The sequence below is a fragment of the Antechinus flavipes genome, chromosome 3 (assembly GCF_016432865.1).
Source record: "Antechinus flavipes isolate AdamAnt ecotype Samford, QLD, Australia chromosome 3, AdamAnt_v2, whole genome shotgun sequence".
Classification (NCBI taxonomy): Eukaryota; Metazoa; Chordata; class Mammalia; order Dasyuromorphia; family Dasyuridae; genus Antechinus; species Antechinus flavipes.
Window position 1 is genome coordinate 261,609,968 of NC_067400.1, and position 24,399 is coordinate 261,634,366.

Here is a 24,399-nt window from a genome sequence, read left to right on the forward strand (position 1 = left end):
CACGTGACCGCAGATGCCGGGCGCAGCGGCCATTTTGGAAAGCGGGGGATGGTGGCGTGGACGGAGTCCCAAAGGGGGCGGTGAGGGAGCGAGGCAGGACGAGGAGGGAAAAAGAAAGAGGAAAGAGGAAAATGGGTGTAGGGGGCGCTCTGGAGGGCGGAACAGTGATCCCGTCGTGGGTAGAGGGAGGGTCGAAAGAAGTCCGCTCACGGACGGACTCTCCTCTTCAGACTCTGTTGCCAAGGTAGCGAGCGCGCGGACTGTGAACCGAAACCTCCCCTTCCCCCTCCTGCGCCGGCGCGGGCGCGCGCCCCCTCCCCCATACTACGGGGGAAACAATGAGACAATCACACGCAGAAACGACGCCAATTGTTACGCACCTCCACTGGGGGGGCCCTGACACCTCCCCCCCCCCCGCCCCCGCTGCACCTACGCGGGAACTCCGGCTCTTTCTCCCCTGGTTTCTAACGCAGATGGGGGGAGGGGCAGGCAGGGATACTTGGCACCCTCTTCCTTCTCTCTCCTTCTTGAGTTAATCTGGATCTCGGATGCTTGGCTGGTCGGAGAGAAATAAAATGTTAATCCTTTCGGGCCCTTGGTGGCACGGGCTTAGCAGTGTCTGTGTCTCCTCTGCGGTTCCGCGGAGCCTGACGGCGTGGCCTCTGTCTCCCCCCACCCCCCTCCGCGAGTACGGAGCGGTTCTGTTAGGGCACAAAAATGAACCATCCAGTTTCTTGTCAGTGTGCCCTGGTTCATTAAGGGGAATGATTAGAATGGGTGGGTTGGATTCAGTAAATCTCTCTTTTTTTTTTTTTCCCACCCAGACTGTTCAAGTCAAAAAAATTAATAGTATGTGTTTTGCGCCATGCCTTAAAAGTTATGAATTTAGCCTCCAGCAGAAACAGAGCATTAGAAGAGTATCTGGTGAGTGATGCCCTGAATTGATTGAATCCAACTCCCTCATTTCACGGATGAGGGAACTGAGGCACAGAGAAAAGTGATTCACCAAAATTTCCAAAGGTTGTATGCAGGATGATAGGGTTTCCAATTCTGTTCTTTACAACATCCAAGTCCACTATTCTTCCCACCATATCATGTTGCCTCTATTGGTAAGAAAAGAGAGAGAGATGCAGCACTAAATATTAAGAAAGCTTCCACATTACAGAAATGCCGAAACCAGAGTAGGAAGCACGTTAGAGAGTATTTGGGTAAAGACAAAAAGGGGAGAAACAAAAAGTGATTTTGTCATTGGAGTACAAGTCCATGCGGATATAAAAAGGAAGTAGATGAATTGGAAAATATCATCAGTCTAGTAAAAGCATTAATAGGAGGGATGGAAAAATTCAATTATCCAGACCTCAGCTGAAATTCTACCAAAAGCATAAAACTTAATGATTTTTTTTACTTAATTTTATCCTTAAATAAGATAAACCAACAAAGGAATGTTTTATTCTGGATCAGGGGTAGAAATAACGGTAGAGGAGTAGTGATTTTTTGTTGTTCAGTTCCCTCGGATTCTTAGCGATTCCCATTTGGGATTTTCTTGGCAAAGACATTTAAGTAGCTTGCCATTTCCCTCTCCAACTATTTTACAGATGAGAAAACAGACAGTTAAGGGACTTTGTCCGTGGTCACATAGCTAGTAAGTGTTTGAGGCTGGATTTGAACTCAGATGTTTTGCTGACTTCAAGCTTGGCACTCTTTCAACTTTGCCACCTCTACCCTAGAGTTAGTAATAGAGGAGAGAAGATGGCATAGCTTGAACTATAATCAAGATTTTTGGAAAAGCAGATTTCACAGATTGAAAAAGAAGACAGAATCCCATGAAATTAAAGGCTACAGGGGAGATGAATTCAGGAAGGATGGTTGATACTCATGAATGAAATTCTGGGAAAAAAAGGGGAGGGAGCAGGAATGCCAATAAGGAAAAGTAAAATTTGTCTAAAGAGACCAGTGTATATATACAGGAAACTTCATCACCAACTAAAGCATACAGAGGTACACACAGGTGAAAGAGAATGTATAAAAAGTAAGTGTCAGGATTCTTTTAAAATAGTGTCAGCATGAGCTGAAACTAGCAAAGGAAGTTATACACAACACAAAGATTTGATTTTGATTGTTTTTAGAGAGGAGCAGGAAGACTTGAAGAGATAGGATCTTTGCTTAGATGGAAAGATAACTAAAAACGGAAAGAAAACAGAACTTCTCAATTCTCATTTCCTGTTTTCTCTGCAAAAGTGAATGACCTTTATACTATTAGTGACAGAACAAAAAATGACTAATAGGGAGTTGGTATCCCAAGGTAAATAAGAAGATACTAAGGGAGCACATAATTGCCTTCAATGAATTTCATTCACCATGTCACTTCATGCTTAATAAAATCTAAGGATCACATACAAAATCCCTTGACATTCAACGTCCTTTATAACTTATCCCCACCCCCTCTCAGTCTTCTTATACAGTTATACCTTGTTTTATTGAACTTCACAAATAAGGTTTGTTTGGTTTTTGAATTTACAAATTGATGGTTTATGACAACCCTGTATGAGTAAATCTGTAGATAGACCCCATTTTCCCAACAGAATGGATTTACATAGAGTCTGTCACATTTTGGTAATTCTTGCAATATTTCAAAACTTCATTATAATCTTGTTATAGTAATCTGTGATCAGTGATCTTTGATGTTACTATTGTAATTGTTTCCAAGTACCACAAACAGCACCCATATAAGATAATGAACTTAAGCAATAAATGTGTGTTCTAACTGCTCTACTGACTGGCCATTCCCTGTCTTTCCTATTCCTCAGTCCTCCCTTTTTCTTTAGACCCAACAATATTGAAATGTCAGTTAACAACCCTACAATAGCCTCCAAATGTGCAAGTGAATGAAGTGTCAAATCGACGTAACAAACTTCATTGTTATAGTATTTTAAGAAATTGCCACAAACACCAAAACCTTCAGGTGTTTGTGGCAATTTAATAAAATTAGTCATCACCCATAGACTTTTAGGCAAGACCTTTCACCAGCAAAAAAAAAAAAAAAAAAAAAAAATTACCACTCCCTGAAGGCTCAGATCATAATTAGGATGTTTTAAGAATAAAGTTTTAAAATTAAGGTTTGTACATTTTTTTAGACTACTATTATAGATTTAGACTACAGTGGAGTGTAAACTTTTATGCGATGGAAAACCAAAAAAATTAGGGCAATTCATTTTATTGTAATATTCATTTTATTGCAATGGTCTGAAACTGAATCGGAAATGTCTCCAAAGTATTCCTGTACTTTACTCTCTACCATATAGTCTATGATCCAGTGACACCGGCCTCCTGCTGTTCCTAAAGAAGATCCTCCATCTGACTCATGCATTTTCTCTGGCTGTCTCCATATCTAGAAAGTGCTCCTCTTCTCTAATTTTTGGTTTCCTTCAAGTCCCAACTAAAATCCCCTCTTCTGTAGAAAGCCTTTCCCAACTACTGTTGATTTTAGTGCTTTCTGTCTTTTAGTAATTTCCTCTTTTTTCCTGTATATAACTCATTTGTTCATATTTGTTTGCTTGTTGTCTTCTATTAGATTGTGAGCTCCTTGAGAACAGGGACAGCCTTTACTTCTTTTTGTATCTTCAGTATTTAGTACAGTGCATAGTACCTTCGCACTTCATAAATGTTTATTGACTTGACTTGGTCTAGATGAAATACATTCTCAAGTTGGGAAAGAACTGGTAGAAAATGATTATTAAGCTACCCTTAGAAATATTTGAAAGGTCATGGAAAACAATATACCACGACATTGGAAAATCACAAATGTCCCAATTTTCAAAAAAAGGGAAGAGAATAGTCTAACTATTAGCCAGTGAAATTGACTTTAATTCTTGGGAAAATTCTAAAATGGTTCCTTAAAAAGATATTTAGCAAAAATCTGGAAAGGGAAGTGATGATTACAGAAAACCATCATAGCTTCATCAAGAACAAATCATTTCTGATGCCTCATTTTTTAAAAAGCATAATAAGAAGATAAGGAGAATGCTATAGACACAGTCTACCTGGGTTTTAGTAAAGCTTTTTATAAACTTATTTTACTATTATTTGAGAAGATAAAAAGGCATAGATTAAGTGATAATGCAATCAGTTGGACTTAAAATTAGTTGAATGACCAAATTCAAAGTGTAGTGGCTAATGGTTCACAGTCCAAAAGACAAGAAATCTCCAGTGTACCCCCCCAAAGGAATACTTAGCCCCCGTGATTAACATTTTTTTCAGTGACTTGGATAAAGAGGGAGAGTAATTTGCAGGTGACATTAAACTAGGTAAACAAGTAACATAATTGATAACATTCAGGATACAAAAAGATCTTGACAATCTAAAGTAGTGGTTCTTCACCTGGAAATATCCTCCCCCAATTGAATTTCAGCTTGTACTTCAATGGTGAATGTAAACAAGAATTCTGACAAAGAATCCTTGAGTTTTATCAGACTACTAAAGAGTTTCATGACACAAAAAAGTGAAAAATCCTTGGGCTAGAGCATAGGCCTGAATTTAATAATTGCAAATTCAACAGTATAGTCCTAGAATTGAGTATGAAAAATTAACTTCATGAAAGTAATATGAAAGGGCATGGTTAGATAGCAGTTCCAGTGATTTTGATGGACTAGAAGTTCAAGTTGAGTCAACAGTCTGATGTAACAAGTTAATGCTGTCTTAAGCTGCATTTAGGGATTTAAAGCTACCAGGAATAATAAAGAAATAGTCGAATTGTGCCTTTAAACTGGAAATTGTCCAGAGGAGGCAACTGGGATGAGAAAGTTATTGAGTTCATATCATATGGGGATTGATCAAAAGAGCTGGGCTTTAACCTGGAGAAGACAAAACTGGGAAGAGGAGGTACATGTGAAAGCTGTTTTCAAGTATTTAAAGAGCTATCATGTATAAAAGGGATTAGATTTGTTCATGGGCCAGAAGAAAAAATTATAGTTTATAGATGACTGATCTCAGGAACCAGGAAGACTTAAGTTCTACCTCTGACATTAAGAGACTATGTCACCCTAGACAAGTCACTTAATCTCCCAATGCTCTAAACTCCAGCTTCTTAAACTGTGGCTCAAGACCTCATATTGGGTCTCGTAATTGAATGTGGAGGTGGGTTGTGAAATAGTGATTTATTATCAATAAATAATTTGTTTACCTCTTTTTTATATCTATAGACCTAGGTTCACATAAAAATTTTTCAAGTGATAAGGGGTCAGGAGTGGGAAGGCCCCACAAAGCAACTCTAAGATTATAAGATATAGAGAAGGTGCCAAATTTCCTCATTCAGGAAATTTCCTAAAGAAATGAAATTACAAATCCAGCCTATGTCTGTCTCACTTTTTAGTTTCAGAGTACAGGACCAAGAACAATTAAGTAGAAGTTTCAAAAAGGTCAAATTTAGCTTGATGTCAAGAACAATGAGATCTGTCCAAAAGTGGAATCAGCTGCCTAAATAGGTGGTGGATTCTCTGATTTTACAACCTGGATGATATCTTGTTGCAGATATTAGAGTGTGGAATCCTTTTGTAAATGAACTAGTTCACTTCTAATTCTTAAAAATTTATGATTATTGCACTGAAAACCCATTTTCTCTTTTCTTATATAGAATCTCAAGTGTTGTGAGAACAGGTAAGGAAAGAAGTATTACAGACTAGATGAAGTATCTGCAACAATCACCTCCACTCTTGAAATAACCAGTTATCTAATCTTCTATCAGTACATTTTCATGGGAAAAGATAAGAATGGGTTTGTTTGGGATTCAGAAAAGCTATGAAGTTTGATATTTCTGAGAGCAAAGATAGTTTACCATACAAACAAGCTCCACGTCCTTATTGCTTATCAAATACAGAATCAAATATATATTTCCCACTGACCTAGTTCTGTTTAGTATGTCTACAAATTCTAGCATTTGATGTCTTTTAGAATTACATTTGCAAAAACTGCAAAGGGATAAATAAAAATAAATCAATAAAAAATCAAACATTTATTAAGCACACTTACTAAGTGCTAGGCACTGTGCTAAATAGTTTCTTTTTTGCAATAAAAATATGATTATATGTAATATATATATATATATATATATATATATATATATATATATATATATATATATATATATATACATATACATACACGAAACCAGCTTCAACACCTTTTGCCAATCTGGGTTTACACATTTTTATGGAAATAGAAACCATTTTCAATACAAGGTCATTAAAGGTGCAAAGGAAATTTTAACAATCTAATTTTTCAAAGCTAGCAGTTACATCTACTTTAAGGTTTGGAAAGTGCTTTACAAATATGAATTCATTTTATCCTCACAGTAACTTAGATAGGCACTATTATTATCCCCATTTTATAAATAAAATGGGGCAGCTGAGAGGTTAAATGATTTGCCTAAGGTCACACAGCTAGTAAGTATATAAGATTTTAATTCAAGCCTTCCTGATGCCAGGTCCAGCACTTTAGTCATTGCACCATCTAACTATCTTATAAAAAAAAAGAAACTTCTGTGTTCTTTCCAAGGACTAAATCAGAGCAACACTTAAGAATCTTGCATGTTGTTGGGGATAAAGGGGGAAGAAGGATTAATTTATAGACGATAATTACCACTTATGAATGCAAAATTAGTTCCAACATTTAATTTTTTTAATTGTTAAGTTTATTTTTAATACACATTGCTTTATGAATCATGTTAGGAGATAATAATCAGAGCAAAAGAGTAAAACCATGGGAGAGATTAAAAAATAACAAAAAAGAAGTGAACATAGCATGTGTTGATTTACATTCAGTCTCCTTATTCTTTTTTTCTGGATGCAGATGGCATTTTCTGTTCAAAGTCTATTGGGATTGCTTTGGATCACTAAATTACTGAGAAAAACCAAGCCTTTCCTAGTTGATCATACATTCTGGCTGTTACTGTGTACAATGCATTCCTGGTTCTGCTTGTTTCAGCATCAGAAAACCATTTTAATCGATTTCTCACAAATCACACTTCAAAAGTGCTAGTTGAATGATTGTAAATAGAAAATATCACAAATGAGGAAGTCAGATTTCTAAGACAAAAAAAAAAGATTTAGACTGTAATATGTCTTTGAAAGCTCATTATTTTGATAATTCTATCAGAATACCAGCATCTTACCACAAAAACTTTAATTGTGTTTCCCTTTTGCAAAGATTGGCAAGAGGAAACAAAAGAAGACCTCTGACAAATCAGATCTAAAAGTTTGAAATCAAACATGAATTTTTCAAATGGAAAAAACTCAGAGCACAGGCTCTAGCGTCCGAAAGGACTTCTGTATAAATCCCATCCTTGGCATAGTACTAGAGAAATTCAATTTTTTCAACTGTTAAAGTGAGCCAGAAGAGAGGATGTCTTAGGTCCCTTTCAACTTTAAATCTATGATTCTACACACTTAGGATTATTTAGGCATCATGAGGAGTAGGTAGGAATGTGAGATTTATGAAAGAAATAGTTGTTGTTGAAAAAGAATGAATAATCTGTACAGTAAAAAGTGAAAAGGAGACGAGAGATTTTTAATTATAGTATAGGAAATGACAAATGATCCTTTTTCTTAATAAAAAGATAAGTGGGAATGAAGAAAAACTGAATATAATTTTAGAAAAGTTAGAAATCCCACCATACTCATTTTATGAGATTAGTATGGTCTTAATATCTAACTGAAGGAGAGATAAAATATAAAAAGAAAATTGTATACCAATATAATGAATATTGATGCCAAAATATTGAAGAAATTATTTAACAAAGAAGATACAATAACATGACAAAAATATTATACATGATAATCCGGTTGAATTTATGTTAGGAATACAGAGTTAGTTCGATATTTGAAAAATTATGAATGTAATAGACTATCAATAACAAAAACAATAAAAAATAATTATATCAAAAGATGCAAAAAAAAAAAGCCTTTACAAGATATAACACTCTTCTCTGTTTAAAAAAAAAAGATAAAAAGCCAAAAGAATAAGTGGACCTTTCCTAAATATGATAAATAGCATCTATCTAAAATTAAGAGGTCACATTATTTCTTTTGGAGAATATATGAGGCCTTTTCATTATGATCAAATGTAAAGCAAGGATATTCATTATCATCACTATTATTTATATAGTTCTGGAAATGCTAGTTATAACAATAAGAAGATAGAAAGTGAGGAAATAAGCATAGGCAAAGAAGAAAAAAAATTAACTTTTTTTTGCAAATGATGATTTATATAGAGAACCCTAGAAATTCAACTGAAAATTAAATAGCAACTCTAGTTTAAAAAAAAAGGTAGGATATAAAATTAATGCTCCAAAAAATCTCTCTATTTATTGCCTAACAAATCCAGCAGGAAGAAATAGCAAAAGAAATTCTATGAAAAATAGGTAAAATGTATATGTATAAAATATCTGTAAGTCTAGCTACCAAGATATATACATATATAACTAGAACTACAAAATATTCTTTACAGAAATAAAACTAGACTTAGAGATTGGAACAATTAATTGCTTAGTTTATAAATATATAAATATAACAATAAAATATAATAAATAGATATTATATAAACATAATATAAAAATTTCAAAATTATTGGAATTTTTAGATTCAATGACTTGCCAATCAAACTACTGAAAGATTACTTTATATACTTTAACAAAATTAACAGCAAAATTCATCTGGAGCAACAATAGGTCTAAAATGTTAAGAATAATAAGAAAAATGTGGGAAAGAAGGGAGCTTAATAATACTAGATGGCAAATAATACTATAAAGTAGTAATCATCAAAACTATTAAATAATAATTTAAAATAATAGAAAAATTCACCAGTAGAATGTACACAAGGATCAGAAAAAAAATTAAACAGTATTGTAGCATTTGATATTTGATAAAATCTGACAACTATTGGAATAAAAATTTATTTGATTTTAAAAAGTGCTTAAAAATTACAAAAAATTCCGACAGAAATTAGAGATAGATCAAAAGTAACCTGTTTGTTAATGTTTATATTTCTCTTCAATTAGTATTAGAATTTGGTTTAAGATAAAAGTATGGTCAACCATGGCAATTTATAATGTATGTGTTTTATTCTTCAGAACAGGATGTGTGTAAGAGAGAAGTAGTGGCCTGCTAGACTCACGTACAGAAAAAAATTAAGACGAGAAATTCTCTGGATCATCCCAACTAGGAACTGATGAGAAATGTATGAGAATCTTACTCATTTATATTCTGTAACTTTCCCAAGGTAGGAGGAAAAAGATTAAATGTGAGATTTTTGCAAGTAGGGATTTATTATATTAGTTTATTATTTTTAAATTATATTTATTATACTTGTATTCTCAGCTCCTAGCACTGTGCCTGACATGTAGTAATGCTTTTTGATAGATTAGTTGATAAGTAAGCAGTTCCAAATGATCCAAATAGTTCATAGAAGCTGAGAAGTCTTTCCTGATAATCCTTCCTTTCATCACTTTACTATCTCTAGTTATATCTTATTTGTACTTAATTTGTTCTCACATCAATCTTCCATTAGACTTCAAACTCCCTGAAAGCAGGGATTCTCTTTTGCCTTTTTTATATCTGCAGTTTAGTAAGAAGTCTGGCACAGAGTAGTCATAGATCAAAAGTAATAGTCATCGATAACTGTTAAGCACCTACTATTAGGCACTGTGCAAAATACTAGGGGATGAAAAAAAGAAGCAAAAGATAGTCCTTGCCCTTAAGGAGCTCATAATTTTATGGAGGGGGGACAACAATCAAATATGCATCTTAAAAAGCTACAAATATGATAAATTTTGTTGTTTAGTCATTCAGTTGTGCCTGACTCTTCATGATCCCATGGACCATAGCATACCACATCCTTCTAAACTCTACTTTCTCTTGACAATAATTTAAAGTGAGAAAGCAATAGAATTAAGATTGGTTGGGAAAGACTTCCTGTAGATGGACATAGAGAGGCTCATTAGAGATAAAAGTTTCAAGCTTATGCATTTCATCAAGACTCTCCTTGGTGGAGAGAATGATCACACTCTTCTTTGTGCCTATATCAGGGTTGCAATGAAAGTTTGAAAGTACCAAGTTGTTCTGGTTACCACTTTTAAGAGAGGAAAGGCTCAGGGAAGAGATTTCTGAAGGGAGAGACTTGAAGGAAAAAGACAAAATATAGGGAAGATAGTGCCTTCATCATGTCCCCATTTCCAACTTAACTTCAACAGAGACTTTGGGGAATTTTCCTTTGGGTAAAATTAAGGATTCTCTCTCAATTGAGCTGCAATATTTCATCCCTGTGAGGAAGTTCATTTACTCTCCCAGAAAATTAGCCTAGTAGATTCTAATCTGTATAATTTTTCTTATTTCTGTGTGCTGTCAGCTTAGATAAATGGAGTTTATTCATTATTCACTGTTTGATTGACTGTGTAAATGGCATTTTGTGGGAAAGGACTCAAACTTTCAGATAGAAGTTGGGGTACATTAAACTACAGTGATGAAGAAAAGTGATCGGAACCCAGAAATTATTTCCCCTAGACTAACAATGTAGCAAAGGAGATAGATATAATTCTGGTATGATATCTCTTCTCTGAGAATTGTAAAGCAGCAAGAAAAGAATTAAAATCTTCCATGAAAGAAGTGGGCAAGATTCCAGGACAAGACACCTCCCTGAAATCCTTATTTTGATAAACTCATATTGATAAACATATAACTTAGATGGGCATACATACTTCATAGATATAGATACATATATGCATACATGCATAATATACAAAAACACAGCTTATGTATGGCATGAATTTATACAACCTGGAATCTGGTCTATCTTTGCAGAGGAATAGTACAATTGTGTGGCACCACTAGTAGCCTGACTAGAGAGAGGGCAGGCAGCATCTATTACTACTTCAGCTAGATGATGTCTCCTATCTCCATTAGGGATCTCAAATGAGAATTATATTTATCTGCCATCTCTTAAATAGTTCTAGTGGAGGGGGTATGATTCTAAGAGGTTCAGAAGGCAAGCTGCTTCCTTGATCACTTTCATAGATAATCCTTAACTTATACTTAAGTTATTGCCCAATGCTAGTTACACAAAACATCATAACAAATAACTACCAAACCTCCTTATCAAAGAAAGTAGAAAAGAGAAATCATAGATATTACATAAATTAGAATATACTAAAGAATACTCAAGAGTAAATAAATTCTTCAGCTGGAAGTAAGGTAAAACCCTTGACTCAAACAAGAAGAGAGGAAACAATAACAGATAAGTCTGGTCTCAATAGTGAAGGGACATGATTAGTATGACAACTTTCCCCATGATTTGCAGTTTGGGGATCCAGTATGTATTTCATCTCTCTTGAGCCATATCTCTCAAGATCTTCTCTTGATTTTTTTTTATCTCCAATGAAACAGAAATAAGTCCTTTCTCTACTCATGCTGTATTATGGCTTAACATTCTCTTAGTCAGGTAAGAGACTATACACATATATATGGTGCAGCAACTGCAAGGCACTACGTATAAAATAAGTGTGTTACACATAAAAGTTTTTGCACAAACAATATCAGAGCATTTAGAATTAGAAGGGAAATACTTACCTGAGGGAAAAAAATCTTTATAGTAAATATCTGATTAAGATAGGATATCCAAGATATAAAGAAAATTGAAAGAAATATATAAGACTAAAAGACATTACTCAAAAAACAAATGGTCAAATGACATAAATTATTGTTCTCAAAAGAAGGGAAAGCTATATCTAATAATATAAGTGCAACTCAAAACAATTTAGGTTCTGCTTCATACCCATCTGATTAACAAAGATGACAAACAAGTAAAATGACAAAATTATTGGATGGTTTGCCAGTGGACAGGAATATTTACACATTATTAGTGGATCAATCATTCCAGAAAGCAATTTAGAAGAATACCCCTCCCTCAAATCATCTTCATAGCATTTGATTTAATAATACCATCAATAATCATAGATCCAAAAGAGGTCAAAAAAAGGAAAAGTATATGTATGTACAGAAAAGTTTGTGACAATACTTTTCTATTATAACAAAAAGAAATTTAAAAATTTGAGATTTGAAGGTGACTTCAGCCACCATCTTGAACCCAGTTTTTAACTGATTATGCCACATCTCCCCTTCAGACATTATGAAGAACAAACCCAATTCCTTCTCTACTTGACAACCCTTTGGATACTTGAACCTCCTCAGTCTTCTCAACTAAATATGGCCAACTTCTTAAACTGGTCTTCATATAACATGATCTCAGTGCCCTTTACCTTCCCAGTTTCTCTCTTCTGAACAATTTCCAGCTTATCAACTCCTCTTAAACTATGGTGTCCAGAACTTAACATAGTACTCTAGGTGAATTCTGACAAGATCAGAGTACCATGGAACCATCTCCTCCCTATTCTTTGAAACTATGCCCCTTTTAATGTAATCTAAGACCACATTAACTTTATTGTTGCGAAATCACACTGCTTACTTACTTTGATCTCAATTCATTAAAACCCCCAGATCTCTTTCAGAACAAGGGCCATCTAACCATGCCTCTCTTATTCTATTTATGAAGTTTTTACACACAATGGCAAGAATCTACATTTATCACTATTGAATTTCATATTATTAGGTTCACCCCAGGGCTCTAACCAGTCAAGATCCTTTTGGATCCTGAATCTGCTATCTAGCATGTTACCTATCCCTCCCCTCCCAGTGTGGTATTACTTGCAAATTTCATGATCATAAAATCTGTGTTTTTGTCTAAGTTACCAATAATGTTAAGTAACACTGTATGAAACACAAAACCCTAGGAGAACGTCACTGGAGACATCCTGACCTGTTGACATTAAACGATTAACAACCACTTTTTGAGATTAGCTATCAAATCAATTCTAAAAACAACTGATTATATAACCTATATGTTAGATGTATAATACATAAGAATGTATAACATTAACTTCCTAAACAAATGATGATTATGTATAATGAGTTTACTATTGACCATCCTTTCAGGGCCAGCTTGCTATTTCTCCCCCTCAAGATCCTAGGGTCCCCTAATTGTTTAGGGTATTCTTTTTCTCTATCATAAGTTCAAGCTCTACTAGCTATATCTATCAATTTATAAGGGGATCAGTGATTAGCATTCCACTATCATTTAATTATGCAACACAGGGGAAACTAGAAGGTAAAGTGAAGATAGAGTGCCAGACCTAGAGTCTTCCAGACTCCTCTTATCCCATCTGTCCTCAGATATTTTCTAGCTGTATGATCTGGGACAAGACATTTAACCCTGTTTACCTTGAGTTCTTCATTATAAAATGAGTTGAAGAAGGAAATGGCAGATCACTGTCTTTGCCAAGAAAACCCCAAATGGGGTCACAAAGGATTGGATCTGATTGAAATGACTGAGCAACAAAAATAGCCTTTAGTGCAATGCATGGCACATAATAGACAGTTAATAAATATTTGTTGAATTGAATAGAATTAATCTTATGGAATCATGATTGACCATTACATTGATCATAGTTCTTAAAGCTTTCAAAAGTCTCTTAAAATGACTATATTGTGTAATGTTCTTCTGATTCTGTACTATTCACTATGTCTTGGTTCATAAAAAACTTCTCAGGTTTCTTAGAATCCATTCTTCTCTTAATTTTTTTCCCAGAGAAATAATATTCCATCATATCCATATGTAATATAGAACTGGAGGATGTGCATTCTGATCAGCTTGCTAGGATGCCATCTCTACATGGAAGACAGTAGGAAGCTGCTTCTGGGAGAATTGTTATTATTATGAGGGATATACTTTGAAAGACTTGAAAAGATTTAAGCATTTCCAAACAAATATAGGCTTTGTACAATTTATTCTACCTGGCATTGCAGAAATGAGAGACTAGACTATTTAATAATGTTTAAATTATCAGATGTGATTCAGTGTAGACTGAACTTTTTTTCTTTCCTTTTAGATCTTTGTTACAAAGAGGGGTATAGATAAGGGTGGGATATATGGGAAATGAAAGTGACATAAAACACAGGGCATCAATAAAAACAAATTTTAATAAGAATTACATGTTGAAAATGAAACTAAAAATAAGTGACAAGCATTTGGCAAGTGCTCTTCTGATCTAAGATTTCATTCAAAATTTTCTTTGGATGAATATCTGTTTAATTGCAAAGACTTTTTATGCCAAAAAATCTGACATGAAATATTTATGGAAATTTTTTTTCTTCCAGAAAAATGTTCTCTATATGTTCACTGAAAATTACACCTATATCAAGCATGTTTTTAAGATTTATAATAACTATATTAAAATTTCAATGAAAACTTGATAGTCATGGAAACTTACTGATAAATCTTTAGAACTGGAATTTTTTTCTTTCCTATATAAGTAGGAACAATGTAGTCTTTGATCCCATTCCCACTGAAGACTTTTTATGTCTGTCATATGGATACTAGTGTTTAATATCAGCACAGAGAAGGCTGATAGAAAACCAAGAAAAACTTTTAATAGACTAGAGAAGTATGCCTTTCATCTGGAAATATCTAAGGGGATCAATGGCAACTTCTTCAGGGCTCTCCATCTGAATTTCAATCAGGTGGAATTAATCTTTGTAATAATTTCTATTCTTTGTTAAATTGCACCAGAATACACACCAGAATACACATGCACCTTTTAGTGGTTCAAGGGTAAAGTTTACAATGTGACTAGAAAGTGTCAGCTGCTAAATTTTGCCCTTGGAATTAGTGTAACTTTTTAAAATACAAGGAACATATCCTTAAAACTAGAAAAGATAAAACAAAAAGTGACTAACAGTAATATCCAAATCACATATCTAGTTGCACTAAATAAATTCAAGTCAAATTGACCAAGTAAACTTCTACTTAGTGAATCCAATGAATTAACAGACATAATTGCTAAGCCATTGTCCAACATATTTGGAAGATATTAGAAAACAGGAGAGTTACTGAAGGACTGGAAAAGGTTCAGTATTATGATTTCTGGAAAGGGAAAAAGAATAGGACCTATAAAGTGAGCTTGACTTTGATTACCGGAAAAATTCTAGAACAAATAATAGAAAAAGCTTGCCCAGATTTTCTCTTTCTCAATAATTTAAATAGAATGTCTTCATATATTTCTTCCCTGCCTCTAATCCAATATCTGAGGCTATGATATCTCTGGGTTGAGTACAGAGTGATGAAAAATCTTCTAATTGGTTGTAGAGCTGAAATAACTAATGATTCAGGAAAGAGTGAACCAAGATTGAATTTGTCTAAAAAGATGCAACCTGAGATAGTAGTAGGAGTTTCTAGAGTAGTGGTAGCCAGCAATAAAAGAAATGTGTGGAAAATTGTAAATCTAGGATGGTATCACCTTTAGAGAACATGAAAGAAGGGCCAAATAGTTCATAGCAGTATGGAGAGAGAAGAGTCAGCTATGCACTTCAGAAAAGCACCAATACTCAGAGTCCGGAAGAAGGACATATCTAAGGGAGATTTCATAAGGATTCCACCTCACCTCCATAAGGAAAAGGGTAGGGTGGGAAAGACCTTGCCAGGAATCAGGGGGTATCTTTTTGCCACTTGTGTTCCCTATGTGTATGTCTCACTGGCTTTGTACTTTGAGCTCACTTCCCTCAAGGAAGTTGGAGGAAGGAGAGAGTAAAGTCCTGGTTTGGGAGGAATGTTTTGTACCAAGTATTCTTACTATACTTAAAAAAAAAATCTCTTTTCTAAGAGCATGGGATCTCCTGGATTTAGATGGTTGCTTGAGCACTTTTTTTTTTTTTTTAATCAAGGAGATGATTATTTGACACTTAGAAAAAAGAAGTCAACATGATATCATCATTAACAAAAAAAAAAAAAAAATCATGCCAGATCAACACAAATTCCTTTCTTGACACTGTTATTATATTAGTAATTCAGAAGAATACTGTACTTACAATTTACATATATTTTAGGATAACGTTTGAGAAAGTTATCTCCTACTTGTCCCATGAAAAAGAGGGATTTCGAAATGTGGGTTAGGTGAGAGTAAAATTAAAAGGATTTAGAATTGGTTGGATGAACACAAAAGAGTGCCAATTTGATAAGGTGTTTTCTAGTGTAGTATGGTGCAACATTTTTACAAAAGACTTTAATAAAGGCTTACATGGTAGCCTTATCAAATTTGAATATGATGGAAATCTGCATGGTAGTAGCAAATTTTATGAAAACGTATACTGGAAAACTTTTTAACCTCATGTAACTGTCTCATGTCTATATCCCCAAAATTGCAAGATAACCCCATGTATAAAGCATATTATAGAACTTTTAAAATGATTTTTAATTTGTCCCTTTTCAAAATCACACTTAAAATGATATATTTTCTCTTTGTAATTTTTGAGTAGCCATCACAGAATTAAGAAATGGATTATTCTGTAGTTGGGAATACTACAGAATTAAATCCTTCTCCATAAACTTTATTTTCCTACTCAAAAACTCTGATGGTCAATAGCTAGTACTTTAATGAGCCGGGAAGAATCACCACAAAGTGAACAATGGAAGTCTCTGGATTTCAAATGGAATGATTACTACTACATGAGGCCACACTTAATCAGTTAAAGACGCTGAAGAACTCTCTTTTCTATAACAATTGCTTAGGTATCTAAATGACTCTATAGACAACATACCTAAAGGCAATTGGAATAAAAGAGATCATTATCTTAATTAGGCCTTTCAGAAGTCAGTCTCTTTCTATATCAAAGCAATGATCAGGGTCTTCACTAGGATTTCCCCTAGCTACTAGAAATGTGTCTATTCCTTTCAATATTTGTTCTTTATTTACCATTTTGTAGATACCATTGTACTGATGTTCTCATGATTTGAACTCTGTCAGCTATATGAAATAAGTAAATGATAATTGAATTAGTTAAATTTTAGTTCATGATGAAAATAGGAAATAAGACCAATAATATTGTTTCTGCCATGCAGATTATTATATGAAATTAAGAAAGTTGCTGCCTACTCACTGTCCCCCCTTGTCTCTCCCTCGTTTGTTCTTTAGTTCTATCCACATGCTATTTGTATATTCAATCTGTTTCACTAGGTGAGAAAAATTGTCATCCGCTCCTCTACATATCCACTAAAGTAGTTCCTAGGCAAATGTAAACAGATCCATGGGCCATATTCTGTTTTCAAACATTCATATGTACCTCTCTCTAAAGTCTTTGTGCCATCTAGCTTTTGAGGTTGAAAGTGAAAATGAAAGGAAAATAGTATTCAGCCCCTCCTTTGACCCCTCCTCTTGGAATATGGTTAATGCTGGTCCGGTCCAGATTTCCCTTTCTGCACCAAGTAAGCAAAACTTACTAATCACTGACTTCAAGTTCAGCCTTGCAAAGAGATTTCTTTATATGTGCATAGAGGTAAGAAGAAAAAGAGAAAACAGAGAAAGAAGAATAACTTGGCAACCCAGTCTTCCATCAAATGGCAGTGGTAACTGACTCACTTTGCCACCAAAAGATGCAGGTCAAGCTTTACCTACTTTAGAATGTGTACAAAAATTAATATATTCTATTAATTAAATTAAAAAATAATAAAATATCTCATATTGATCCCAAGAATGAAAATAATATTTAGCTTTATTGATAGGACACATGAATATCAATACAATTGTTTATTCCCTTGTTTTTATAAGGGAAATAATTCCCTTATTTATAGATTATGAAACAGGCAAAGAGAGGTTATAATGATCATATTTCTATCCAGAGAAGCTGGCTTTAGAATACTAAGTAAATCAGAAATTACGAATTAAATTAAAAAAAAAAACCACCTTTGGAGAAAATGTCTACCATCTCAGGCACACAGAGGACAGTCATCATTTTTCATCAGATTTCCCAGAGAGAAAAGCTCTGTAAGTCTAATTTGTTCTATCCATGCACTTTTCTAGTGTTCTTCCAGGTAGAAAAGTGCCTCAATGAATATAGCAGAGGCCATCTATTCAAATATTGGCTAACTAGCCAGATGCCCCAGTGTTTCCCATAAACTCATCAATGTTCAATTTCTCAACTGTAATATAGATATAATAATAACATCTACTTCACAGGGTTGCTATGAATATCAAATGAGATAATATTTGTAAAGTGTTTAGCATAGTGTCTTGTACATAGTAGGTACTTAGCAAATGCTTTTTACTTTTCCTTTCTCCTCTTCCCTTGCCTTTAATTCTAGGCTGCCAATTCAGTTTTTATTCCATCTCTTCAATCTCTCTCTTGTTCTTACTTAGTTTGGGCTTCTTCTTTGCTCTGATGGGAGAAAGATATCCTAGTGTTCTCTTGTGCTTCATCTAAAGAGGGCATGCAAACAGCTTCATTTCTAGCCCAAAGAACTTCAACTCCAGAATTCAACTTCTGTTTATCATAGAGATATCACCCATTAACCTTGCATTATGAAGCAGCATGGTATAGGGAAAAGAATACTAACTCTCAAGTTGAAGGAGCTGTGTTCATATCTACCTTTTATACTTATTACTGTTTGACTGTAAACAAATCACTTCAATTATATGGGAGGGATTTAAATTATATGATCTTTGCATTCCTTTTCAACTCCAAATAGTTGCTCTTATGGAGGGACAAATTTTTCCCATATCTGGAATTTTTAAAATATTGAACACTGCTAGTTATGAAAAAAGTGAAAGCCATACCTACCCAAAGTGAGACCTGTGGGAACTGAGTATGGACCACAACATAGTATTTTCACACTTTCCGTTGATGTTTGCTTGCATTTTGTTTTTCTTCTCAGGTTTTTTTTTTCCTTTCTAGATCTGATTTTTCTTATACAGCAAGATAACTGTATAAATATGTATAGATATATTGGATTCAACATATATTTTAACATATTTAACATGTATTGGACTACCATCCTGCCATCTAGGGGAGAGGATGGGGGAAAGGAGGGAAAAATTTGGAACAGAAAGTTTTGCAAGGGTCAATATTGAAAAATTACCCATGCATGTAAATAAAAAATTTTAATTAAAAAATATTGTAGTCAAGTCATTAAGTTTGCCTAAGTTTGGCTTTATATCTTTATCTTATTCTGAACCATTTTTTCTTTTGCTTCTCTCCTGCTTTTTTTTTTTTAACTTTAGTTTTTTATTTACAAAACATATGCATGGGTAAATTTTTTCAACATTGACCTTTGCAAAACCTTTTCCTCTCCTTCCCCCACCCCCTCCTCTAAATGGCAAGTAGTCCAATACAGTTATCTTCCTGTGCAAGAAAAATCAGATCTAGAAAGGGAAAAAAAACCTGAGAAGGAAAACTAAAATGTACTGCTTTTTTTTTTTTTTTTTTGAGAGAGAGAGATGTGATACTACTATTTTTACCTCATCTGAAGAAATTCTGTTAATTTAGGACATTATTATTTAAATCAGTGGATAAAATTTGATCAGATTTCATTTATCTAACAATAAGGAATGCTATGACTTTAGGAGGGCCAAGATAATCTCCTACTTCTTCTGACTTGTGTTATACTGACAGTGATTTATCTTAAAAATACCATAACAATCTGCTGGGAAACTGAAACTTCAATCTTATCAGAACATAAAGCAATCTGTAAGGCTAGCAAAAATACATTCCATATTTCACTTCAGCTCTCCATTACTTCCCTTAATGTCCATGTCAGGGTCATGAGCTTCTTCCTTTGTTCATAGTATCTTCTCCAATGAAAAGATTTCCCTTGCCACCAATAAACTACACTCAATATAGTCAGGACCTTTCAAACTGTACTTCTCAAACTTTAAAAGTCTAGGTATATCTAGCTTGAGAAAAATATTCATTCACCCACTTAGGAAAGGAAACAAAAGCAGAGAAAGGCAGCCAAGGGTCAGGTTTAGTCCATGCTTCATATGGGAGAAACTGTGACGAATAGGATCATCATCCATTCCTTCTCTGCCACTCCCATGAAGAGTCCAGAGAAAGAGCACTATTTGAATCACGGGAAAGTCAAAGGAAGAGAGTGAGTTGCAAGTTCTCTTCTTTTTAAAGGTCTTCTGAATGAGTCATTGATTTTTCTAGCTCAATAACTTTGAGGGAATTGTCTCATCATTTCAAAATGCCCAAGTCTTTTAGGGGTGAATAAATTCATCCCTTATGCTCATAAGTATTGAGCTAGTATATATAGTTGACTAAAATAAGGAATGATAACTTTGTCAATGGCATCCCACTACATTTGCTTTGTAATATAGGGGATTTTAAAAAGCATAAATAGTCTCTGTCCTAAGTGGGGCTAAAGTCTAAATAGGAGACATGATGCACAGAAACAGTGAAAAAAGTAATGTAATAATATTGGAATAACAAGCTTTAAATACAACCATATGATCAACTTTTTTTTTTTTTTTTAACAAATAAGCCTAATTCATTGTCTCTTTTCTAAAGGTTACCAGGTAGCAATTGGTTGCTTGTGCCACAATAACTTATGAATGCCACTGACTATAAAATGGAAAGGTTGCAAAATTAATAGGAATAATATTACCAGTGTAACCTTAATTCTGAATGTATTAAACTAAGATAAATAACAAATGAATTCTAGAAACTAAAAAGCACTTTTATAGTTCAAAGGAGGAAAGAGTTGAACTAAGATGATTTCTAAGATGAGAACTAAGAACCAAAGTATTTGTTTTTTTAGAATTCAAATCTGGCTTCAGGCCTCCTACTAGCTGTGTGACTCTGCCTTCACCTCAGTTTCCTCCTCTGTAAAATGAGCTGCAGAAGAAAAGGGAAAGAAAACCCCAAAGGGGGTCACGAAGAATCAGACATGACTGACACAACTGAACAACAAGAGAGGCACTGAATAAGATAGATTTAAGAATATCCCAGGCATATCTGGAGAAAAATAAATAGTCCACTCTGAATAGAGTGAAGGATTAGTTTAGTGAAGGGAGAATAGAAAACTGAAATTGGGGCCAAATTATGGAGAAATAAATATTTTGGACTTTATTTGTTAGATAGAAGATCATTGGAAATTTAAAACAAAGGAATGGCATGATGAAAACACTATTTAGGATAGCTTAATATGGCAGCAGTTTTATTTTCTCTCTTCTTTTTAAATAAAATTTTTAATCACAGAGAATAAGAAAAACTACATGGGGAACATTCTGTGGAGAAAATAATCACCTCATACAAAATAGAGTTATTTGCCTGGAAATATGCAGAATAGATTAATAAAAGAAGAAAAGAAGAGACTTGAGGAAAGGAAATCAGTTCAGAGGTTATTGGAATCCAAGTTCTGGTATCTTCTCTAGGGTAATAGAGGTGGCAATGGAATGAAAGGGACAGATTGAAAATATAGAAAGACAGAGTTCCAAGTCTTGGCACTTTATTGTATCTCCTTATCCTATCCCTATATCCAAAAGAAAAATAAATCAAAGGTGACTAACTCCATGTTTTAAGCCTGGAGTATTTATTGTAAAAATTATAATTAGTCCAGGTAACATCATTCAATGGAAAATTGAGATGGAAAGAACAGAAACCTAATAAAATGATTCAATCCTTTCTTCTCCAGCAGGTATCTCCAGACTTCTTCCAAGTGGATGGAAATTCTTTTACTAGTTACCTGGGAAGATCATAAAGTCCACGTTCCCTTTTTGGAATATGGTGCACACTATGGTAAATTTTATCTTCTCTTATTTGGAGAGGTGCTGTGAAAATCTGTGATCCTGTAAGAAGAGTAAAGTGCTTTAAGCTTTTTACAGGAAAGATGTTATCTTAGAACAGATTTATCACTAAAATGATCTCTGTCCACTTTTCCTGATAGGTACCTTCCATCACCCCAGGACATATCAAAGACTTCCTATTGAGTCACCTAGTGATATTATTTTAATGTAGAAAGATAATGATCCTTTGTAGGACTTAAATCTGGATTAATCTTATAAGATTTTAAATTTGGTATCCTGTTTCTAGTAGTTTCAACAAGGTAACTGGGACATATTGACTGCCATGAGGAAGAGATTGGAGAGAAATTTCTTAATTATTTCAAATCATTTTAAAACTGATCAGTTAGGAAGCTTACTATGGTAGCCAATATGTTAGCAGCATTTTATAAGGTGTATCTCTTTTTATTAGACCTATAGCATTGCTATAGGGAATTCCCAATAAGAATCTGTCCTCTACCAAAACAGTTCTACAATACAGTCAAGGTCACAGAGCCAGCATATATCATAGTCAGTTCTTGAGCTGAAACCTTCCTGGTTCTCTATCCATTATATCACATTTCTTTTTATTATTATTATTATAGCTTTTTATTTATAAAACATATGCATGGGTAATTTTTCATCACTGACCCTTGCAAAACCTTCTGTTCCAAATTTTCCCCTTCTTCCCCCAACCCCCTTCCCTAGATGGCAGGTATTCCAATACAAGTTAAAATATGTTAAATCCGATATATGTGTACATATCCATACAGTTATCTTGCTGCACAAGAAAAATCAGATCTAAGAAAAAAGACACCTGAGAAGGGAAACAAAAATGCAAACAAATAACAACAGAAAGAATGAAAATGTTATGTTGTAGTCCACACTCAGTTCCCACAGTCCTCTCTCTGGGTATAGATGGCTCTCTTCATTACTGAACAATTGGAATTAGTCTGAATCAATTCATTATTGAAGAAAGCCATGTCTATCAGAATTGATCATTGTATAGTCTTCTTGTTGCCATGTACAATGATCTCCTGGTTCTGCTCTTTTCACTTAGCATCATTTCATGTAAGTCTCTCCAGGCCTCTCTGAAATCATTCTGTTAGTCATTTCTTACAGAACAATAATATTCCATAACATTCATACACCATAATTTATTCAGCCATTCTCCAATTGTTGGACATCCTTTCATTTTCCAGCTTCTAGCCACTACAAACAGGGCTGCCACAAACATTTTTGCACATGTGGGTCCCTTTCCCTCCTTTAAGATCTCTTTGGGATATAAACCCAGTAGTAACACTGCTGGATCAAAGGGCATGCACAGTGTGATAACTTTTTGAGCATAGTTCCAAAATGCTCTCCAGAATGGTTGGATTCATTCACAGTTCCACCAACAGTGTATAAATGTCCCAGTTTTCCCACATTCCCTCCAAAATTCATCATTATCTTTTCCTGTCATCTTAGCCAATCTGAGAGGTATGTAATGGTATCTCAGAGTTGTTTTAATTTGCATTTCTCTGATCAATAGTGCTTTGGAGCACTTTTTCATATGGCTAGAAATAGTTTCAATTTCTTCATCTGAAAATTGTCTGTTCATATCCTTTGACCATTTATCAAATGGAGAATGGCTTGGATTCTTATAAATTTGAGTCGATTCTCTATATATTTTGGAAATGAGGCCTTTATTAGAACCTTTGAATGTAAAAATGTTTTCCCAGTTTATTGCCTTCCTTCTAATCTTGTCTGCATTAGTTTTGTTTATACAAAAACTTTTTAACTTAATATAATCAAAATTATCTATTTTGTGATCAATAATGATCTCAAGTTCTTCTTTGGTCACAACTTCCTTCCTCCTCCACTGGCCTGAGAGATAAACTATCTATGTTCTTCTATCCTATGTTGTTGGTTTTTTTAATGATATTTTTTATGCCTAGATCTGAACCCATTTTGACCTTATCTTGGTTAGTGTGGGTCAATGCCTAGTTTCTGCCATACTAGTTTCCAATTTTCCCAGCAGTTTTTGTCAAATAGTAAATTCTTATCCCAAAGCTGGGGTCTTTGGGTTTGTCAAATACTAGATTGCTATAGTTATTGACTATTTTGTCCTGTGAACCTAACCTGTTCCATTGATCAACTAGTCTATTTCTTAGCCAGGACCAAATGGTTTTGATGATCACTGCCTTATAATATAGTTTTAGATCTGGTACAGCTAGGCTACGTTCATTTGATTTTTTTCAATAGTTCCCTTGAAATTCTTGACCTTTTGTTCTTCCAGAAGAATTTTGTTGTTATTTTTTTCTAGGTCAGTATCACATTTCTCTTAAAACCTGTTTGTAAACCTCCTTAAACCACATGGCATTATCTTTTTTACCTTTTCCAGCAGTAAGTTATATAGTACTTTAAGGTTTAAAAATCATATTAAGCATATTATTTCATTTGATCCTCTCAATAATCCCTCTGATGCAAAAACATCATCTCCAATTTACAGATAAAGATACTGATGCTAAGAAAAATTATATGATTTGCCCAATATTTCAGATCAGTATCAGAGGCAGGAGTAGAATTCAGTTCTTTGTTCTGCATTATACCAGGTGGCTCTTCAATGATTTTTTTTTTAATAAGTTGAACTTTTCAATTACACATACCAATTCTGATTTAATGTAATTTAGATAAATAGTGTGACAGTATATAAGTTATTTTAACCTTAG